We start from the raw sequence: 21,534 nt of genomic DNA, 5'->3' as shown, positions 1-21,534 counted from the left end.
TTCTTAATAAAAGGCATGTCGCTAATTGTTCGTCATCACAGATACTGTTTGCTATACGGCCACGACGCGCAACTGATTTCCAAAATTCGACTTCCTCCTTTGAGGATGGAACTCACGACCCTTGGTTTACTAGTCCAGTGCTCTACCATTGAGCTAAAGGGGCGCGGCCTAGCGGTATTTTTGCGTACTTCGTCCTTACGGTCGTCTGGATCATCAGACTTCAGCTGACAACACTTCATATTACTGACTAATATTTGCAGCTATGGCGACCCATTACTGCTTGGCTACACATCTGACACGTAACCGATGTCCTCTCCAAACAACAACACTTGCATTTCAGAACATGTCTTTCACACATGTCTACAAAATCACCTTCACCTTCAAATACAGTTTCCTTGCGACTGACAGAGACGTAGGCAAAGTTTAAAGTTGCTATTTCCATTACATCACGTTAATCAGAAAAACGGTAATTTACATCTGCAGCGGAACAAAATTCCGTTCCGCAAAGCGTGGGGCTCGAACCCACGACCCTGAGATTAAGAGTCTCATGCTCTACCGACTGAGCTAGCCGGGCAGCTTCGGTGAATACTTGCCGGCCAGCACGTCACACAGTACTCGTTTGGGTTGGGTGGTCCCATACAGAATCTCTCCATGCTGCCTAATGTTTTCCTAACGTCACACTCGTCACATACTTCACTTTTATTTCATAATCATTTCTGAGAGGTAAAGGAATTGCATGACAACCTGCAGAGCTAGTGGCGGCAAAATTAACACTCATACTTGATGTGACTCAAAAGGCGAACGAGTTACTTTCCGACGTTGTTTTAGATGTGCAAGTGCCAGTGGAAACTCGCGGTGACGGCACTCTGCCGACCATTTCGCTAGTTAACACCGGTCTTGTAGTGTGTGTTTCAAGCTCAAGAGCATCTCCAAGCAGAAAATGGTCAACAGCAACATTCAGACGGTTTCGTACTGCTCAAATGCTACACTAAAACGGTATGTTTCTTTTTCAGAACTGATAAAACGCGAGCGTGACAGCATTCGAACATGTAGTCTTCAGATCCGAAGTCCGACGCCTTATCCATTAGGCCACACAGTCACTGATGAACAAGTGCAACTTGTATATGACTCATCTCGAAACGCTCACACCCGTGATAATTTGTGTTTTCGTTCTACACAGCCGCTGCTCTTGCTCTTTCCCACCCATTCGTTACATTCAACCTCTTACGTGACCGACCAAATATAGACTGGGAAACAAGACCACACACTTTGTGCATACGGAATCGAAGGCAGGGCGTGCCTCGCCGCATTTGCCCCGATGGCCATTTGCTACTTCTGCAGAAGCGGCGGCGGCGACGACGACGACGACCGCGAGAGGCTCTGACATATGTGAGAAATACATCTATAAAATGTAATTCAGACTGCCTCGTCCAACCTTATGCTGTACCGCTTTGGCAAAGGCTTTATCTGCGCCATTCGCCTTAATCACATCTGAGAGTAATTCTTAATAAAAGGCATGTCGCTAATTGTTCGTCATCACAGATACTGTTTGCTATACGGCCACGACGCGCAACTGATTTCCAAAATTCGACTTCTTCCTTTGAGGATGGAACTCACGACCCTTGGTTTACTAGTCCAGTGCTCTACCATTGAGCTAAAGGGGCGCGGCCTAGCGGTATTTCTGCGTACTTCGTCCTTACGGTCGTCTGGATCATCAGACTTCAGCTGACAACACTTCATATTACTGACTAATATTTGCAGCTATGGCGACCCATTACTGCTTGGCTACACATCTGACACGTAACAGATGTCCTCTCCAAACAACACTTGCATTTCAGAACATGTCTTTCACACATGTCTACAAAATCACCTTCACCTTCAAATACAGTTTCCTTGCGACTGACAGAGACGTAGGCAAAGTTTAAAGTTGCTATTTCCATGTCATCACGTTAATCAGAAAAACGGTAATTTACATCTGCAGCGGAACAAAATTTCGTTCCGCCCAGCGTGGGGCTCGAACCCACGACCCTGATATTAAGAGTCTCATGCTCTACCGACTGAGCTAGCCGGGCTGCTTTGGTGAATACTTGCCGGCCAGCACGTCACACAGTACTCGTTTCGGTTGGGTGATCCCATACAGAATCTCTCCTTGCTGCCTAATGTTTTCCTAACGTCACACTCGTCACGTACTTCACTTTTATTTCATAATCATTTCTGAGAGGTAAAGGAATTGCATGACAACCTGCAGAGCTAGTGGCCTCAAAATTAACACTCATACTTGATGTGACTCAAAAGGCGAACGAGTTACTTTCCGACGTTGTTTTAGATGTGCAAGTGCCAATGGAAACTCGCGGTGACGGCACTCTGCCGACCATTTCGCTAGTTAACACCGGTCTTGTAGTGTGTGTTTCAAGCTCAAGAGCATCTCCAAGCAGACAATGGTCAACAGCAACATTCAGACGGTTTCGTACTGCTCAAATGCTACATTAAAACGGTATGTTTCTTTTTCAGAACTGATAAAACGCGAGTGTGACAGCATTCGAACATGTAATCTTCAGATCCGAAGTCCGACGCCTTATCCATTGGGCCACACAGTCACTGACGACCAATTGCAACTTGTATATGACTCATCTCGAAACGCTCACACAGCTGATAATTTTTGTTTTCGTTCTACACAGCTGCTGCCCTTGCTCTTTCCCACCCATTCGTTACATTCAACCTCTTATGTGACCGACCAAATATAGACTAGGAAACAAGACCACACACTTTGTGCATACGGAATCGAAGGCAGGGCGTGCCTCGCCGCATTTGCCACGATGGCCATTTGCTACGTCTACAGAAGCGGCGGCGGCGACGACGACGACGACGACGACGACGACGACCGCGAGAGGCTCTGACATATGTGAGAAATACATCTATAAAATGTAATTCAGACTGCCTCGTCCCACCTTATGCTGTACCGCTTTGGCAAAGGCTTTATGTGCACCATTCGCCTTAATCAGATCAGAGAGTAATTCTTAATAAAAGGCATGTCGCTAATTGTTCGTCATCACAGATACTGTTTGCTATACGGCCACGACGCGCAACTTATTTCCAAAATTCGACTTCTTCCTTTGAAGATGGAACTCACGACCCTTGGTTTACTAGTCCAGTGCTCTAACACTGAGCTGAAGGGACGCGGCCTAGCGGTACCTTTGCGTACTTCGTCCTTACGGTCGTCTGGATCATCAGACTTCAGCTGACAACACTTCATATTACCGACTAATATTTGCAGCTATGGCGACCCATTACTGCTTGGCTACACATCTGACACGTAACCGATGTCCTCTCCAAACAACAACACTTGCATTTCAGAACATGTCTTTCACACATGTCTACAAAATCACCTTCACCTTCAAATACAGTTTCCTTGCGACTGACAGAGACGTAGGCAAAGTTTAAAGTTGCTATTTCCATTACATTACGTTAATCAGAAACACGGTAATTTACATCTGCAGCGGAACAAAATTCCGTTCCACCCAGCGTGGGGCTCGAACCCACGACCCTGAGATTAAGAGTCTCATGCTCTACCGACTGAGCTAGCCGGGCTGCTTCGGTGAATACTTGCCGGGCAGCACGTCACACAGTACTCGTTTGGGTTGGGTGGTCCCATACAGAATCTCTCCATGCTGCCTAATATTTTCCTAACGTCACACTCGTCACGTACTTCACTTTTATTTCATAATCATTTCTGAGAGGTAAAGGAATTGCATGACAACCTGCAGAGCTAGTGGCGTCAAAATTAACACTCATACTTGATGTGACTCAAAAGGTGAACGAGTTACTTCCTGACGTTGTTTAAGATGTGCAAGTGCCAGTGGAAACTCGCAGGTGACGGCACTCTGCCGACCATTTCGCTAGTTAACACCGGTCTTGTAGTGTGTGTTTCAAGCTCAAGAGCATCTCCAAGCAGAAAATGGTCAACAGCAACATTCAGACGGTTTCGTACTGCTCAAATGCTACATTAAAACGGTATGTTTCTTTTTCAGAAGTGATAAAACACGAGCGTGACAGCATTCGAACCTGTAATCTTCAGATCCGAAGTCCGACGCCTTATCCATTAGGCCACACAGTCACTGACGACCAAGTGCAACTTGTATATGACTCATCTCGAAACGCTCACACCCCTGATAATTTGTGTTTTCGTTCTACACAGCCGCTGCCCTTGCTCTTTCCCACCCATTCGTTACATTCAACCTCTTACGTGACCGACCAAATATAGACTGGGAAACAAGACCACACACTTTGTGCATACGGAATCGAAGGCAGGGCGTGCCTCGCCGCATTTGCCACGATGGCCATTTGCTACTTCTGCAGAAGCGGTGGCGGTGACGACAACGACCGCGTGAGGCTCTGACATATGTGAGAAATACATCTATAAAATGTAAATCAGACTGCCTCGTCCCACCTTTTGCTGTACCGCTTTGGCAAAGACTTTATCTGCGCCATTCGCCTTAATCACATCTGAGAGTAATTCTTAATAAAAGGCATGTCGCTAATTCTACGTCATCACAGATACTGTTAGCTATACGGCCACGACGCGCAACTGATTTCCAAAATTCGACTTTTTCCTCTGAGAATGGAACTCACGACCCTTGGTTTACTAGTCCAGTGCTCTACCACTGAGCTAAATGGGCGCAGTCTAGTGGTACTTTTGCGTACTTCGTCCTTACGGTCGTCTGGACCATCAGACTTCAGCTGACAACACTTCATATTACCGACTAATATTTGCAGTTATGGCGACCCATTACTGCTTGGCTACACATCTGACACGTAACCGATGTCCTCTCCAAACAACAACACTTTCATTTCAGAACATGTCTTTCACACATGTCTACAAAATCACCTTCACCTTCAAATACAGTTTCCTTGCGACTGACAGAGACGTAGGCGAAGTTTAAAGTTGCTATTTCCATTACATCACGTTAATCAAAAAAACGGTAATTTACATCTGCAGCGGAACAAAATTCCGTTCCGCCAGGCGTGGGGCTCGAACCCACGACCCTGAGATTAAGAGTCTCATGCTCTACCGACTGAGCTAGCCGGGCTGCATCGGTGAATACTTGCCGGGCAGCACGTCACACAGTACTCGTTTGGGTTGGGTGGTCCCATACAGAATCTCTCCATGCTGCCTAATGTTTTCCTAACGTCACACTCGTCACGTACTTCACTTTTATTTCGTAATCATTTCTGAGAGGTAAAGGAATTGCATGACAACCTGCAGAGCTAGTGGCGTCAAAATTAACACTCATACTTGTTGTGACTCAAAAGGCGAACGAGTTACTTTCCGACGTTGTTTTAGATGTGCAAGTGCCAGTGGAAACTCGCGGTGACGGCACTCTGCCGACCATTTCGCTAGTTAACACCGGTCTTGTAGTGTGTGCTTCAAGCTCTAGAGCATCTCCAAGCAGAAAATGGTCAACAGCAACATTCAGACGGTTTCGTACTGCTCAAATGCTACATTAAAACGGTATGTTTCTTTTTCAGAACTGATAAAACACGAGCGTGACAGCATTCGAACCTGTAATCTTCAGATCCGAAGTCCGACGCCTCATCCATTAGGCCACACACTCACTGACGACCAAGTGCAACTTGTATATGACTCATCTCGAAACGCTCACACCCCTGATAATTTGTGTTTTCGTTCTACACAGATGCTGCCCTTGCTCTTTCCCACCCATTCGTTACATTCAACCTCTTACGTGACCGACCAAATATAGACTGGGAAACAATACCACACACCTCGTGCATACGGAATCGAAGGCAGGGCGTGCCTCGCCGCATTTGCCACGATGGCCATTTGCTACTTCTGCAGAAGCGGCGGCGGCGACGACGACGACGACGACGACGACGACGACGACGACCGCGAGAGGCTCTGACATATGTGAGAAATACATCTATAAAATGTAATTCAGACTGCCTCGTCCCACCTTATGCTGTACCGCTTTGGCAAAGGCTTTATCTGCGCCATTTGCCTTAATCACATCTGAGAGTAATTCTTAATAAAAGGCATGTCGCTAATTGTTCGTCATCACAGATACTGTTAGCTATACGGCCACGACGCGCAACTGATTTCCAAAATTCGACTTCTTCCTTTGAGGATCGAACTGACGACCCTTGGTTTACTAGTCCAGTGCGCTACCACTGAGCTAAATGGGCGCGGCCTAACGGTATTTTTGCGTACTTCGTCCTTACGGTCGTCTGGATCATCGGACTTCAGCTGACAACACTTCATATTACCGACTAATATTTGCAGCCATGGCGACCCATTACTGCTTGGCTACACATCTGACACGTAACCGATGTCCTCTCCAAACAACAACACTTGCATTTCAGAACATGCCTTCACACATGTCTACAAAATCACCTTCACCTTCAAATACAGTTTCCTTGCGACTGACAGAGACGTAGGCAAATTTTAAAGTTGCTATTTCCATTACATCACGTTAATCAGAAAAACAATAATTTACATCTGCAGCGGAACAAAATTCTGTTCCACCCAGCGTGGGGCTCGAACCCACGACCCTGAGATTAAGAGTCTCATGCTCTAACGACTGAGCTAGCCGGGCTGCTTCGGTGAATGCTTGCCGCGCAGCACGTCACACAGTACTCGTTTGGGTTGGGTGGTCCCATACAGAATCTCTCCATGCTGCCTAATGTTTTCCTAACGTCACACTCGTCACGTACTTCACTTTTATTTCATAATCATTTCTGATAGGTAAAGGAATTGCATGACAACCTGCAGAGCTAGTGGCGTCAAAATTAACACTCATACTTGATGTGACTCAAAAGGCGAACGAGTTAGTTTCCGACGTTGTTTTAGATGTGCAAGTGCCAGTGGAAACTCGCGGTGACGGCACTCTGCCGACCATTTCGCTAGTTAACACCGGTCTTGTAGTGTGTGTTTCAAGCTCAAGAGCATCTCCAAGCAGAAAATGGTCAACAGCAACATTCAGACGGTTTCGTACTGCTCAAATGCTACATTAAAACGGTATGTTTCTTTTTCAGAACTGATAAAACACGAGAGTGACGGCATTCGAACCTGTAATCTTCAGATCCGAAGTCCGACGCCTTATCCATTACGCCACACAGTCACTGACGACCAAGTACAACTTGTATATGACTCATCTCGAAACGCTCACACCCCCGATAATTTGTCTTTTCGTTCTACACAGCCGCTGCCCTTGCTCTTTCCCACCCATTCGTTACATTCAACCTCATACGTGACCGACCAAATATAGACTGGGAAACAAGACCACACACTTTGTGCATACGGAATCGAAGGCAGGGCGTGCCTCGCCGCATTTGCCACGATGGCCATTTGCTACTTCTGCAGAAGCGGTGGCGGTGACGACAACGACCGCGTGAGGCTCTGACATATGTGAGAAATACATCTATAAAATGTAATTCAGACTGCCTCGTCCCACCTTTTGCTGTACCGCTTTGGCAAAGGCTTTATCTGCGCCATTCGCCTTAATCACATCTGAGAGTAATTCTTAATAAAAGGCATGTCGCTAATTGTTCGTCATCACAGATACTGTTAGCTATACGGCCACGACGCGCAACTGATTTCCACAATTCGACTTTTTCCTTTGAGGATGGAACTCACGACCCTTGGTTTATTAGTCTAGTGCTCTACCACTGAGCTAAATGGGCGCGGCTTAGCGGTACTTTTGCGTACTTCGTCCTTACGGTCGTCTGGATCATCAGACTGCAGCTGACAACACTTCATATTACCGACTAATATTTGCAGCTATGGCGACCCATTACTGCTTGGCTACACATCTGACACGTAACCGATGTCCTCTCCAAACAACAACACTTGCATTTCAGAACATGTCTTTCACACATGTCTACAAAATCACCTTCACCTTCAAATACAGTTTCCTTGCGACTGACAGAGACGTAGGCGAAGTTTAAAGTTGCTATTTCCATTACATCACGTTAATCAAAAAAACGGTAATTTACATCTGCAGCGGAACAAAATTCCGTTCCGCCAGGCGTGGGGCTCGAACCCACGACCCTGAGATTAAGAGTCTCATGCTCTACCGACTGAGCTAGCCGGGCTGCATCGGTGAATACTTGCCGGGCAGCACGTCACACAGTACTCGTTTGGGTTGGGTGGTCCCATACAGAATCTCTCCATGCTGCCTAATGTTTTCCTAACGTCACACTCGTCACGTACTTCACTTTTATTTCGTAATCATTTCTGAGAGGTAAAGGAATTGCATGACAACCTGCAGAGCTAGTGGCGTCAAAATTAACACTCATACTTGTTGTGACTCAAAAGGCGAACGAGTTACTTTCCGACGTTGTTTTAGATGTGCAAGTGCCAGTGGAAACTCGCGGTGACGGCACTCTGCCGACCATTTCGCTAGTTAACACCGGTCTTGTAGTGTGTGCTTCAAGCTCTAGAGCATCTCCAAGCAGAAAATGGTCAACAGCAACATTCAGACGGTTTCGTACTGCTCAAATGCTACATTAAAACGGTATGTTTCTTTTTCAGAACTGATAAAACACGAGCGTGACAGCATTCGAACCTGTAATCTTCAGATCCGAAGTCCGACGCCTCATCCATTAGGCCACACACTCACTGACGACCAAGTGCAACTTGTATATGACTCATCTCGAAACGCTCACACCCCTGATAATTTGTGTTTTCGTTCTACACAGATGCTGCCCTTGCTCTTTCCCACCCATTCGTTACATTCAACCTCTTACGTGACCGACCAAATATAGACTGGGAAACAATACCACACACCTCGTGCATACGGAATCGAAGGCAGGGCGTGCCTCGCCGCATTTGCCACGATGGCCATTTGCTACTTCTGCAGAAGCGGCGGCGGCGACGACGACGACGACGACGACGACGACGACGACGACCGCGAGAGGCTCTGACATATGTGAGAAATACATCTATAAAATGTAATTCAGACTGCCTCGTCCCACCTTATGCTGTACCGCTTTGGCAAAGGCTTTATCTGCGCCATTTGCCTTAATCACATCTGAGAGTAATTCTTAATAAAAGGCATGTCGCTAATTGTTCGTCATCACAGATACTGTTAGCTATACGGCCACGACGCGCAACTGATTTCCAAAATTCGACTTCTTCCTTTGAGGATCGAACTGACGACCCTTGGTTTACTAGTCCAGTGCGCTACCACTGAGCTAAATGGGCGCGGCCTAACGGTATTTTTGCGTACTTCGTCCTTACGGTCGTCTGGATCATCGGACTTCAGCTGACAACACTTCATATTACCGACTAATATTTGCAGCCATGGCGACCCATTACTGCTTGGCTACACATCTGACACGTAACCGATGTCCTCTCCAAACAACAACACTTGCATTTCAGAACATGCCTTCACACATGTCTACAAAATCACCTTCACCTTCAAATACAGTTTCCTTGCGACTGACAGAGACGTAGGCAAATTTTAAAGTTGCTATTTCCATTACATCACGTTAATCAGAAAAACAATAATTTACATCTGCAGCGGAACAAAATTCTGTTCCACCCAGCGTGGGGCTCGAACCCACGACCCTGAGATTAAGAGTCTCATGCTCTAACGACTGAGCTAGCCGGGCTGCTTCGGTGAATGCTTGCCGCGCAGCACGTCACACAGTACTCGTTTGGGTTGGGTGGTCCCATACAGAATCTCTCCATGCTGCCTAATGTTTTCCTAACGTCACACTCGTCACGTACTTCACTTTTATTTCATAATCATTTCTGATAGGTAAAGGAATTGCATGACAACCTGCAGAGCTAGTGGCGTCAAAATTAACACTCATACTTGATGTGACTCAAAAGGCGAACGAGTTAGTTTCCGACGTTGTTTTAGATGTGCAAGTGCCAGTGGAAACTCGCGGTGACGGCACTCTGCCGACCATTTCGCTAGTTAACACCGGTCTTGTAGTGTGTGTTTCAAGCTCAAGAGCATCTCCAAGCAGAAAATGGTCAACAGCAACATTCAGACGGTTTCGTACTGCTCAAATGCTACATTAAAACGGTATGTTTCTTTTTCAGAACTGATAAAACACGAGAGTGACGGCATTCGAACCTGTAATCTTCAGATCCGAAGTCCGACGCCTTATCCATTACGCCACACAGTCACTGACGACCAAGTACAACTTGTATATGACTCATCTCGAAACGCTCACACCCCCGATAATTTGTCTTTTCGTTCTACACAGCCGCTGCCCTTGCTCTTTCCCACCCATTCGTTACATTCAACCTCATACGTGACCGACCAAATATAGACTGGGAAACAAGACCACACACTTTGTGCATACGGAATCGAAGGCAGGGCGTGCCTCGCCGCATTTGCCACGATGGCCATTTGCTACTTCTGCAGAAGCGGTGGCGGTGACGACAACGACCGCGTGAGGCTCTGACATATGTGAGAAATACATCTATAAAATGTAATTCAGACTGCCTCGTCCCACCTTTTGCTGTACCGCTTTGGCAAAGGCTTTATCTGCGCCATTCGCCTTAATCACATCTGAGAGTAATTCTTAATAAAAGGCATGTCGCTAATTGTTCGTCATCACAGATACTGTTAGCTATACGGCCACGACGCGCAACTGATTTCCACAATTCGACTTTTTCCTTTGAGGATGGAACTCACGACCCTTGGTTTATTAGTCTAGTGCTCTACCACTGAGCTAAATGGGCGCGGCTTAGCGGTACTTTTGCGTACTTCGTCCTTACGGTCGTCTGGATCATCAGACTGCAGCTGACAACACTTCATATTACCGACTAATATTTGCAGCTATGGCGACCCATTACTGCTTGGCTACACATCTGACACGTAACCGATGTCCTCTCCAAACAACAACACTTGCATTTCAGAACATGTCTTTCACACATGTCTACAAAATCACCTTCACCTTCAAATACAGTTTCCTTGCAACTGACAGAGACGTAGGCAAAGTTTAAAGTTGCTATTTCCATTACATCACGTTAATAAAAAAAACGGTAATTTACATCTGCAGCGGAACAAAATTCCGTTCCTCCCAGCGTGGGGCTCGAACCCACGACGCTGAGATTAAGTGTCTCATGCTCTACCGACTGAGCTAGCCGGGCTGCTTCGGTGAATACTTGCCGGGCAGCACGTCACACAGTACTCGTTTGGGTTGGGTGGTTCCATACAGAATCTCTCCATGCTGCCTAATGTTTTCCTAACGTCACACTCGTCACGTACATCACTTTTATTTCATAATCATTTCTGAGAGGTAAAGGAATTGCATGACAACCTGCAGAGCTAGTGGCGTCAAAATTAACACTCATACTTGATGTGACTCAAAAGGCGAACGAGTTACTTTCCGACGTTGTTTTAGATGTGCAAGTGCCAGTGGAAACTCGCGGTGACGGCACTCTGCCGACCATTTCGCTAGTTAACACCGGTCTTGTAGTGTGTGTTTCAAGCTCAAGAGCATCTCCAAGCAGAAAATGGTCAACAGCAACATTCAGACGGTTTCGTACTGCTCAAATGCTACATTAAAACGGTATGTTTCTTTTTCAGAACTGATAAAACACGAGCGTGACAGCATTCGAACCTGTAATCTTCAGATCCGAAGTCCGACGCCTCATCCATTAGGCCACACACTCACTGACGACCAAGTGCAACTCGTATATGACTCATCTCGAAACGCTCACACCCCTGATAATTTGTGTTTTCGTTCTACACAGACGCTGCCCTTGCTCTTTCCCACCCATTCGTTACATTCAACCTCTTACGTGACCGACCAAATATAGACTGGGAAACAATACCACACACCTCGTGCATACGGAATCGAAGGCAGGGCGTGCCTCGCCGCATTTGCCACGATGGCCATTTGCTACTTCTGCAGAAGCGGCGGCGGCGACGACGACGACGACGACGACGACGACCGCGAGAGGCTCTGACATATGTGAGAAATACATCTATAAAATGTAATTCAGACTGCCTCGTCCCACCTTATGCTGTACCGCTTTGGCAAAGGCTTTATCTGCGCCATTTGCCTTAATCACAACTGAGAGTAATTCTTAATAAAAGGCATGTCGCTAATTGTTCGTCATCACAGATACTGTTAGCTATACGGCCACGACGCGCAACTGATTTCCAAAATTCGACTTCTTCCTTTGAGGATCGAACTCACGACCCTTGGTTTACGAGTCCAGTGCGCTACCACTGAGCTAAATGGGCGCGGCCTAGCGGTATTTTTGCGTACTTCGTCCTTACGGTCGTCTGGATCATCGGACTTCAGCTGACAACACTTCATATTACCGACTAATATTTGCAGCCATGGCGACCCATTACTGCTTGGCTACACATCTGACACGTAACCGATGTCCTCTCCAAACAACAACACTTGCATTTCAGAACATGCCTTCACACATGTCTACAAAATCACCTTCACCTTCAAATACAGTTTCCTTGCGACTGACAGAGACGTAGGCAAAGTTTAAAGTTGCTATTTCCATTACATCACGTTAATAAAAAAAACGGTAATTTACATCTGCAGCGGAACAAAATTCCGTTCCGCCCAGCGTGGGGCTCGAACCCACGACCCTGAGATTAAAAGTCTCATGCTCTACCGACTGAGCTAGCCGGGCTGCTTCGGTGAATACTTGCCGGGCAGCACGTCACACAGTACTCGTTTGGGTTGGGTGGTTCCATACAGAATCTCTCCATGCTGCCTAATGTTTTCCTAACGTCACACTCGTCACGTACATCACTTTTATTTCATAATCATTTCTGAGAGGTAAAGGAATTGCATGACAACCTGCAGAGCTAGTGGCGTCAAAATTAACACTCATACTTGATGTGACTCAAAAGGCGAACGAGTTACTTTCCGACGTTGTTTTAGATGTGCAAGTGCCAGTGGAAACTCGCGGTGACGGCACTCTGCCGACCATTTCGCTAGTTAACACCGGTCTTGTAGTGTGTGTTTCAAGCTCAAGAGCATCTCCAAGCAGAAAATGGTCAACAGCAACATTCAGACGGTTTCGTACTGCTCAAATGCTACATTAAAACGGTATGTTTCTTTTTCAGAACTGATAAAACACGAGAGTGACGGCATTCGAAAGTGTAATCTTCAGATCCGAAGTCCGACGCCTTATCCATTACGCCACACAGTCACTGACGACCAAGTACAACTTGTATATGACTCATCTCGTAACGCTCACACCCCCGATAATTTGTCTTTTCGTTCTACACAGCCGCTGCCCTTGCTCTTTCCCACCCATTCGTTACATTCAACCTCTTACGTGACCGACCAAATATAGACTGGGAAACAAGACCACACACTTTGTGCATACGGAATCGAAGGCAGGGCGTGCCTCGCCGCATTTGCCACGATGGCCATTTGCTACTTCTGCAGAAGCGGTGGCGGTGACGACAACGACCGCGTGAGGCTCTGACATATGTGAGAAATACATCTATAAAATGTAATTCAGACTGCCTCGTCCCACCTTTTGCTGTACCGCTTTGGCAAAGGCTTTATCTGCGCCATTCGCCTTAATCACATCTGAGAGTAATTCTTAATAAAAGGCATGTCGCTAATTGTTCGTCATCACAGATACTGTTAGCTATACGGCCACGACGCGCAACTGATTTCCACAATTCGACTTTTTCCTTTGCGGATGGAACTCACGACCCTTCGTTTATTAGTCTAGTGCTCTACCACTGAGCTAAATGGGCGCGGCCTAGTGGTACTTTTGCGTACTTCGTCCTTACGGTCGTCTGGATCATCAGACTTCAGCTGACAACACTTCATATTACCGACTAATATTTGCAGCTATGGCGACCCATTACTGCTTGGCTACACATCTGACACGTAACCGATGTCCTCTCCAAACAACAACACTTGCATTTCAGAACATGCCTTCACACATGTCTACAAAATCACCTTCACCTTCAAATACAGTTTCCTTGCGACTGACAGAGACGTAGGCAAAGTTTAAAGTTGCTATTTCCATTACATCACGTTAATAAAAAAAACGGTAATTTACATCTGCAGCGGAACAAAATTCCGTTCCGCCCAGCGTGGGGCTCGAACCCACGACCCTGAGATTAAAAGTCTCATGCTCTACCGACTGAGCTAGCCGGGCTGCTTCGGTGAATACTTGCCGGGCAGCACGTCACACAGTACTCGTTTGGGTTGGGTGGTTCCATACAGAATCTCTCCATGCTGCCTAATGTTTTCCTAACGTCACACTCGTCACGTACATCACTTTTATTTCATAATCATTTCTGAGAGGTAAAGGAATTGCATGACAACCTGCAGAGCTAGTGGCGTCAAAATTAACACTCATACTTGATGTGACTCAAAAGGCGAACGAGTTACTTTCCGACGTTGTTTTAGATGTGCAAGTGCCAGTGGAAACTCGCGGTGACGGCACTCTGCCGACCATTTCGCTAGTTAACACCGGTCTTGTAGTGTGTGTTTCAAGCTCAAGAGCATCTCCAAGCAGAAAATGGTCAACAGCAACATTCAGACGGTTTCGTACTGCTCAAATGCCACATTAAAACGGTATGTTTCTTTTTCAGAACCGATAAAACACGAGCGTGACAGCATTCGAACCTGTAATCTTCACATACGAAGTCCGACGCCTTATCCATTAGGCCACACAGTCACTAACGACCAAGGGCAACTTGTATATGACTCATCTCGAAACGCTCACACCCCTGATAATTTGTGTTTTCGTTCTACACAGCCGCTGCCCTTGCTCTTTCCCACCCATTCGTTACATTCAACCTCTTACGTGACCGACCAAATATAGACTGGGAAACAAGACCACACACTTTGTGCATACGGAATCGAAGGCAGGGCGTGCCTCGCCGCATTTGCCACGATGGCCATTTGCTACTTCTGCAGAAGCGGTGGCGGTGACGACAACGACCGCGTGAGGCTCTGACATATGTGAGAAATACATCTATAAAATGTAATTCAGACTGCCTCGTCCCACCTTTTGCTGTACCGCTTTGGCAAAGGCTTTATCTGCGCCATTCGCCTTAATCACATCTGAGAGTAATTCTTAATAAAAGGCATGTCGCTAATTGTTCGTCATCACAGATACTGTTAGCTATACGGCCACGACGCGCAACTGATTTCCACAATTCGACTTTTTCCTTTGCGGATGGAACTCACTACCCTTCGTTTATTAGTCTAGTGCTCTACCACTGAGCTAAATGGGCGCGGCCTAGCGGTACTTTTGCGTAATTCGTCCTTACGGTCGTCTGGATCATCAGACTTCAGCTGACAACACTTCATATTACCGACTAATATTTGCAGCTATGGCGACCCATTACTGCTTGGCTACACATCTGACACGTAACCGATGTCCTCTCCAAACAACAACACTTGCATTTCAGAACATGTCTTTCACACATGTCTACAAAATCACCTTCACCTTCAAATACAGTTTCCTTGCGACTGACAGAGACGTAGGCGAAGTTTAAAGTTGCTATTTCCATTACATCACGTTAATCAAAAAAACGGTAATTTACATCTGCAGCGGAACAAAATTCTGTTCCGCCAGGCGTGGGGCTCGAACCCACGACCCTGAGATTAAGAGTCTCATTCTCTACCGACTGAGCTAGCCGGGCTGCATCGGTGAATACTTGCCGGGCAGCACGTCACACAGTACTCGTTTCGGTTGGGTGGTCCCATACAGAATCTCTCCATGCTGCCTAATGTTTTCCTAACGTCACACTCGTCACGTACTTCACTTTTATTTCATAATCATTTCTGAGAGGTAAAGGAATTGCATGACAACCTGCAGAGCTAGTGGCGTCAAAATTAACACTCATACTTGATGTGACTCAAAAGGCGAACGAGTTACTTTCCGACGTTGTTTTAGATGTGCAAGTGCCAGTGGAAACTCGCGGTGACGGCACTCTGCCGACCATTTCGCTAGTTAACACCGGTCTTGTAGTGTGTGTTTCAAGCTCAAGAGCATCTCCAAGCAGAAAATGGTCAACAGCAACATTCAGACGGTTTCGTACTGCTCAAATGCTACATTAAAACGGTATGTTTCTTTTTCAGAACTGATAAAACACGAGAGTGACGGCATTCGAAAGTGTAATCTTCAGATCCGAAGTCCGACGCCTTATCCATTACGCCACACAGTCACTGACGACCAAGTACAACTTGTATATGACTCATCTCGTAACGCTCACACCCCCGATAATTTGTCTTTTCGTTCTACACAGCCGCTGCCCTTGCTCTTTCCCACCCATTCGTTACATTCAACCTCTTACGTGACCGACCAAATATAGACTGGGAAACAAGACCACACACTTTGTGCATACGGAATCGAAGGCAGGGCGTGCCTCGCCGCATTTGCCACGATGGCCATTTGCTACTTCTGCAGAAGCGGTGGCGGTGACGACAACGACCGCGTGAGGCTCTGACATATGTGAGAAATACATCTATAAAATGTAATTCAGACTGCCTCGTCCCACCTTTTGCTGTACCGCTTTGGCAAAGGCTTTATCTGCGCCATTCGCCTTAATCACATCTGAGAGTAATTCTTAATAAAAGGCATGTCGCTAATTGTTCGTCATCACAGATACTGTTAGCTATACGGCCACGACGCGCAACTGATTTCCACAATTCGACTTTTTCCTTTGCGGATGGAACTCACGACCCTTCGTTTATTAGTCTAGTGCTCTACCACTGAGCTAAATGGGCGCGGCCTAGTGGTACTTTTGCGTACTTCGTCCTTACGGTCGTCTGGATCATCAGACTTCAGCTGACAACACTTCATATTACCGACTAATATTTGCAGCTATGGCGACCCATTACTGCTTGGCTACACATCTGACACGTAACCGATGTCCTCTCCAAACCACAACACTTGCATTTCAGAACATGTCTTTCACACATGTCTACAAAATCACCTTCACCTTCAAATACAGTTTCCTTGCGACTGACAGAGACGTAGGCAAAGTTTAAAGTTGCTATTTCCATTACATCACGTTAATAAAAAAAAACGGTAATTTACATCTGCAGCGGAACAAAATTCCGTTCCGCCCAGCGTGGGGCTCGAACACACGACCCTGAGATTAAGAGTCTTATGCTCTACCGACTGAGCTAGCCGGGCTGCTTCGGTGAGTACTTGCCGGGCAGCACGTCACACAGTAATCGTTTGGGTTGGGTGGTCCCATACAGAATCTCTCCATGCTGCCTAATGTTTTCCTAACGTCATACTCGTCACGTACATCACTTTTATTTCATAATCATTTCTGAGAGGTAAAGGAATTGCATGACAACCTGCAGAGCTAGTGGCGTCAAAATTAACACTCATACTTGATGTGACTCAAAAGGCGAACGAGTTACTTTCCGACGTTGTTTTAGATGTGCAAGTGCCAGTGGAAACTCGCGGTGACGGCACTCTGCCGACCATTTCGCTAGTTAACACCGGTCTTGTAGTGTGTGTTTCAAGCTCAAGAGCATCTCCAAGCAGAAAATGGTCAACAGCAACATTCAGACGGTTTCGTACTGCTCAAATGCTACATTAAAACGGTATGTTCCTTTTTCAGAACCGATAAAACACGAGCGTGACAGCATTCGAACCTGTAATCTTCACATCCGAAGTCCGACGCCTTATCCATTTTTTTTTTTTTTTTTTTTATTATCAGATTGACTTGGTATATTTCACGAGAATTCAGACAACCATAGCCAAATCATCATTTAATATTAGCTGCAAAAAGAAAATCAACAAATTAGTTGAAACACAAATAAAACATTACTTCTGAAGGGGAAGACCAACCCGTTATCCCACCCGTATGAATTTTGGGTGTATATATATATATATATATATACATGCAAAAGAGAAAAAAAAATTACTAAAAAATACAACCAGGGAGGGGACTCAAGCTCAGGGAAGAAACAGGAATCACAGGGGAACTTAACCAACACCTTGACGGTTAAACACAAGAAAAAGCATATTCGCAAAAAGCGTTCGGTATTGTGGTAACCGCTGCCATTTCCAATGCGCAGTTGACAAATAATGGTGAAAAACGCGGGGATCTGGGTCATTACCGCCTTCAATGACGTAGTGGACATTGTAACCCAAGAGCCAGACAATCGTGTTCGTTTTCGTCTGAGGAAAATAAGAGATGTCCGGATGTAAGAAGATGTCGTCTGGGAATGCGGTTTCAGGCCCTCTAGTAAGAAAAGCTAATTGACGGCGGACCCAGAGCCAATGATCCCGTCCGCAAGCAACTAGCCTGTGAAGTAAGGTGTCAGTTTGATGACATTCCTCACACTGATCAGTCGGACGAAGGCCAATACGAAAAAGACGATCACTAGTAGGTATCAGACGGTAAATGACCTTATACCACGTTGAAACAATCTCCATCGGCAAAATGGGAAGACTAAGATGAGACCAGACCGTTTTCCATGACGTTGACGGGGAAGCAAGTTCAACAGAAGAAGGGAAACATGCTTTACCCCAACGGAGTTGTAGCATGTTGGTAGTAATATGCGTCATAGAAAGTATATCAGCACCCAGAATACCGACAAGTACAAAGTATTCACGAATGTGCCGCAATTTAGGATTAATCCGTCCAACATCAACAGGAGGGGTCAGACTGGCCGGCCGGAGGCGGGAAAGTAAACGAGAGGTGACTGAATGCGGAGCCAGCGTACAGGTTAAAACATTGCGGCGGGCAAATAAGATGGACGTCTTCACTTTGATATCTGAAAGACCCAATCCTCCAAGCTTCCGAGGCCTGGCCACAACTTCATACCGGACACGGAAGACATGGCGGCGCCACAGAAATCGACTAGACAGCTGTTTCAGCCTGCGGGCCACCATCGCGGGAAGCGGGAAGACCTGTGCAACGTAGTATATTTTGCTGAAGACATAGGTCTCTAAAACCCGTGCCTTGTGAAGGAGGCTAAGGGAACGGCGGTCATGTTCAAGGATCGCCCCGTGAACACGACTCGTAACCTCACGCCAATTTAGTGCCGCCATTTTGATCGGATTACGATCCACTATGATCCCCAAGGTCTTATGGCGATCGACTACCGTCGCCCAAGGAATGACGACATGATCAAAGCCTCTCAACGGCAGTAACGTGCATTTGCGATCATTAATGCGAGCACCAGCAAGACCACAAAATGAGTCCAAGGTATCCTTAAGCCGCGGTATGTCCTCGGCATGCCGTACTAAAACCATGACGTCATCGGCGTATGCACGGACTGCAAAAATTTCCCCCAATATATTCCAGCCACGTAATTGCATGGTGAGATGGCGAAGTAAGGGCTCTAAGGATAGAACAAAAAGTGACATGGATAAGGGGCTTCCCTGGGGTAACCCCCGTCTGATCGATATCCGGGGGGTAGGGTGACCGTTCACAATCATCGAGACACTGATACCGGTAAAAAGATTAGTTAAGACTTGTCGAGCATCATTATTAAAGCCGACAGCGGTGAGCACTCTCGATAAAAAATCATGGCTGACGCGATCGAACGCTTTTTGGAAATCAAGAAAAAGCAAAGCCCCTGGGATATTAGCGGCAACCGCCACCGAGATGACATCGCGACATTCGAGAACGGAAGTCAGTATCGTGCGTCCAGGCACACAGCTTTGGTGGGCGGCAATAATGGTATCGAGCAGTTTAGAGAGACGGATATTAATTGCTCGAGCGACAAGTTTATAATCAAAGTTAAGGAGAGTAATAGGACGGAGGGAATCAATTGCAGGTCGACCTGTGGATTTCGGGAGGAGGACCATTCTGCCTTCCTGAAAAGGAGCAGGAAGTGAGACTCCCCGCATCACTTCATTTACCATTGACGTTAAGGTGTCACCAATGAGCGGCCAAAATTGAACATAGAACTCCTTAGGAATACCATCTAATCCAGGCGTTTTGCGGGACTGCGATCCTGCAACAACCTCATATATGTCATCATTCTGAAAGGGACGCAGAAAGGCGTCGTTTAATTGAGGAGTGACGACGCGAGGCAGCAAGGAGGTAAAGTCGTCAAGAGAGGTTTCCGCCGGGACATGAGTATCGTACAGATCAGTAAAATAGGTGTAAACGAAGTCAGAAATGTCACGGTGAGAGGTGAACACGCGGCCGTCAGCGGTTGTGAGGGAGGCAAGGCACCCACGTTTCCGGCGCGACCGTAAACGGACTAGATGGTAGAGTGACGTCAGTTCCTCTTGTAGAAGGGAACGTGGTTGAGACCTCGTCCGCAGGCCCTCCATTTGAATGCGTTTGAGCTGCAGCAATTTGGCTTTGATGCGCTGTATATCAGTAACCCGTAGGGGAGCAAGCGTAGCACTATCGTACAGTTGACGTAAGACAGAATAGTAAAATTCTTGCGTTCGTCGATCTTCTGCCACCTTCGCAGCCCCAAAACGCATGAGAGCCCTACGGATGTGTGGTTTTGCATACAGTGTCCACCATGCCACGATAGACGGGTACCGGTCCATAGTACGAGAACAACGAGTCCAAATGTCCTCCAGGACGATACCAAGGGAGGTATGTTGCAAATACGCGATATTGAGCATCCAAGGAGGACGAAACAATTTTACCGGTTGTCGCTCGTAATTAAACGTAACGGCTACAGCGCAATGATCAGTAAAACAGGCTGGTATCACATCAACAGCCAGAAGTTGCCCACACAAGGAATCGGAAAGGTAAAAGCGATCGAGGCGACTGCTAGACGTGGGAGTAAAGTAGGTATGTCGCACAAGTGTAGGATAGCGAGAAACCCACACGTCACGCAGGTGCAAGGAGCGCACAAGGTCGTCGAGTTCTTTACTGAAATTAAAATTAGGAGACTGATCTACCGGCCGTAGAACACAATTGAAGTCCCCACCTAAAATTATCTTTGTCGGGGATTTACGAAGCAGGTAAATGACTTCTTCTTTATAGAAACTCGAACGTGCGGTAGTACAACCCGAACCAGAAGGGGCATAAAGAAGGAGTAAACTGAGATCATAAAACGTGCACCCGATCCCCCTTCCACTGTCGAGTACTTCGAAATTCATCAACGGAATGCCTTCTCTATAAAACAAGGCAGTGCCCGTAGAAAGTTCGGAAGCGACATTAAAAAACGTCGAGAACCCAGGAATGGAAAACTGGTCGAATAGGACTTCCTGTAAAAAAACAACATCTGCCCCAGACTGATAGATAAACTGTCGCAAAGCGGCGAGCCGAAGCTCAGAACATATTCTGTTAATATTCAGAGTAAGAAATGTATATGCTTGCATGGAACTTCAACCCAGAAAGAAGAACAAAGATCGGTAGAGAGCCGTCAGCTGACGGAGCAACATACAAGTAATCATACCAGAAACAAGCGCTGAACCACAGAGAGAAAAACTACGAAACAGAACCCTCATCTTCCCACTGCTTTTTCTTCGGCCGTGACGCGGCTCTCTGTGGCTGTTTACGGATTCGACTGCGGCTCCGCGGTTCCGACGCTGCAGCGTTCGGCTGCGTGGGAGCATCATGTAGACATTCCGTGTCAGATTGCGGGAGAGAGGCCTCT

At 46.6% G+C, this 21,534-nt stretch overlaps 12 non-coding genes across 12 annotated transcripts; all 12 read right to left on the bottom strand.

The window, feature by feature from the left end:
* Window positions 1–501: 501 nt before the first annotated feature.
* On the bottom strand, window positions 502–574 carry Trnak-cuu (transfer RNA lysine (anticodon CUU)). The gene has a single exon. It is a non-coding gene; the product is annotated as a tRNA-Lys (tRNA).
* Window positions 575–1,999: 1,425 nt separating this feature from the next.
* Trnak-cuu (transfer RNA lysine (anticodon CUU)) lies at window positions 2,000–2,072 on the bottom strand. The gene has a single exon. It is a non-coding gene; the product is annotated as a tRNA-Lys (tRNA).
* A 1,443-nt stretch (window positions 2,073–3,515) lies between these two features.
* Trnak-cuu (transfer RNA lysine (anticodon CUU)) lies at window positions 3,516–3,588 on the bottom strand. The gene has a single exon. It is a non-coding gene; the product is annotated as a tRNA-Lys (tRNA).
* Window positions 3,589–5,014: 1,426 nt separating this feature from the next.
* Trnak-cuu (transfer RNA lysine (anticodon CUU)) lies at window positions 5,015–5,087 on the bottom strand. The gene has a single exon. It is a non-coding gene; the product is annotated as a tRNA-Lys (tRNA).
* Window positions 5,088–6,535: 1,448 nt separating this feature from the next.
* Window positions 6,536–6,608, bottom strand: Trnak-cuu (transfer RNA lysine (anticodon CUU)). The gene has a single exon. It is a non-coding gene; the product is annotated as a tRNA-Lys (tRNA).
* Window positions 6,609–8,033: 1,425 nt separating this feature from the next.
* Trnak-cuu (transfer RNA lysine (anticodon CUU)) lies at window positions 8,034–8,106 on the bottom strand. Its single transcript has one exon. It is a non-coding gene; the product is annotated as a tRNA-Lys (tRNA).
* A 1,448-nt stretch (window positions 8,107–9,554) lies between these two features.
* On the bottom strand, window positions 9,555–9,627 carry Trnak-cuu (transfer RNA lysine (anticodon CUU)). The gene has a single exon. It is a non-coding gene; the product is annotated as a tRNA-Lys (tRNA).
* A 1,425-nt stretch (window positions 9,628–11,052) lies between these two features.
* Trnak-cuu (transfer RNA lysine (anticodon CUU)) lies at window positions 11,053–11,125 on the bottom strand. The gene has a single exon. It is a non-coding gene; the product is annotated as a tRNA-Lys (tRNA).
* A 1,439-nt stretch (window positions 11,126–12,564) lies between these two features.
* Window positions 12,565–12,637, bottom strand: Trnak-uuu (transfer RNA lysine (anticodon UUU)). Its single transcript has one exon. It is a non-coding gene; the product is annotated as a tRNA-Lys (tRNA).
* Window positions 12,638–14,061: 1,424 nt separating this feature from the next.
* Window positions 14,062–14,134, bottom strand: Trnak-uuu (transfer RNA lysine (anticodon UUU)). The gene has a single exon. It is a non-coding gene; the product is annotated as a tRNA-Lys (tRNA).
* Window positions 14,135–15,559: 1,425 nt separating this feature from the next.
* On the bottom strand, window positions 15,560–15,632 carry Trnak-cuu (transfer RNA lysine (anticodon CUU)). The gene has a single exon. It is a non-coding gene; the product is annotated as a tRNA-Lys (tRNA).
* A 1,426-nt stretch (window positions 15,633–17,058) lies between these two features.
* Trnak-cuu (transfer RNA lysine (anticodon CUU)) lies at window positions 17,059–17,131 on the bottom strand. Its single transcript has one exon. It is a non-coding gene; the product is annotated as a tRNA-Lys (tRNA).
* Between the last annotated feature and the right edge of the window lie 4,403 nt (window positions 17,132–21,534).

This window comes from Schistocerca gregaria, unplaced genomic scaffold, assembly GCF_023897955.1.
Source record: "Schistocerca gregaria isolate iqSchGreg1 unplaced genomic scaffold, iqSchGreg1.2 ptg000066l, whole genome shotgun sequence".
Lineage (NCBI taxonomy): Eukaryota > Metazoa > Arthropoda > Insecta > Orthoptera > Acrididae > Schistocerca > Schistocerca gregaria.
Note: the sequence above shows the minus strand (reverse complement) of the source record. Positions and strands in the feature narration are given on the sequence as shown.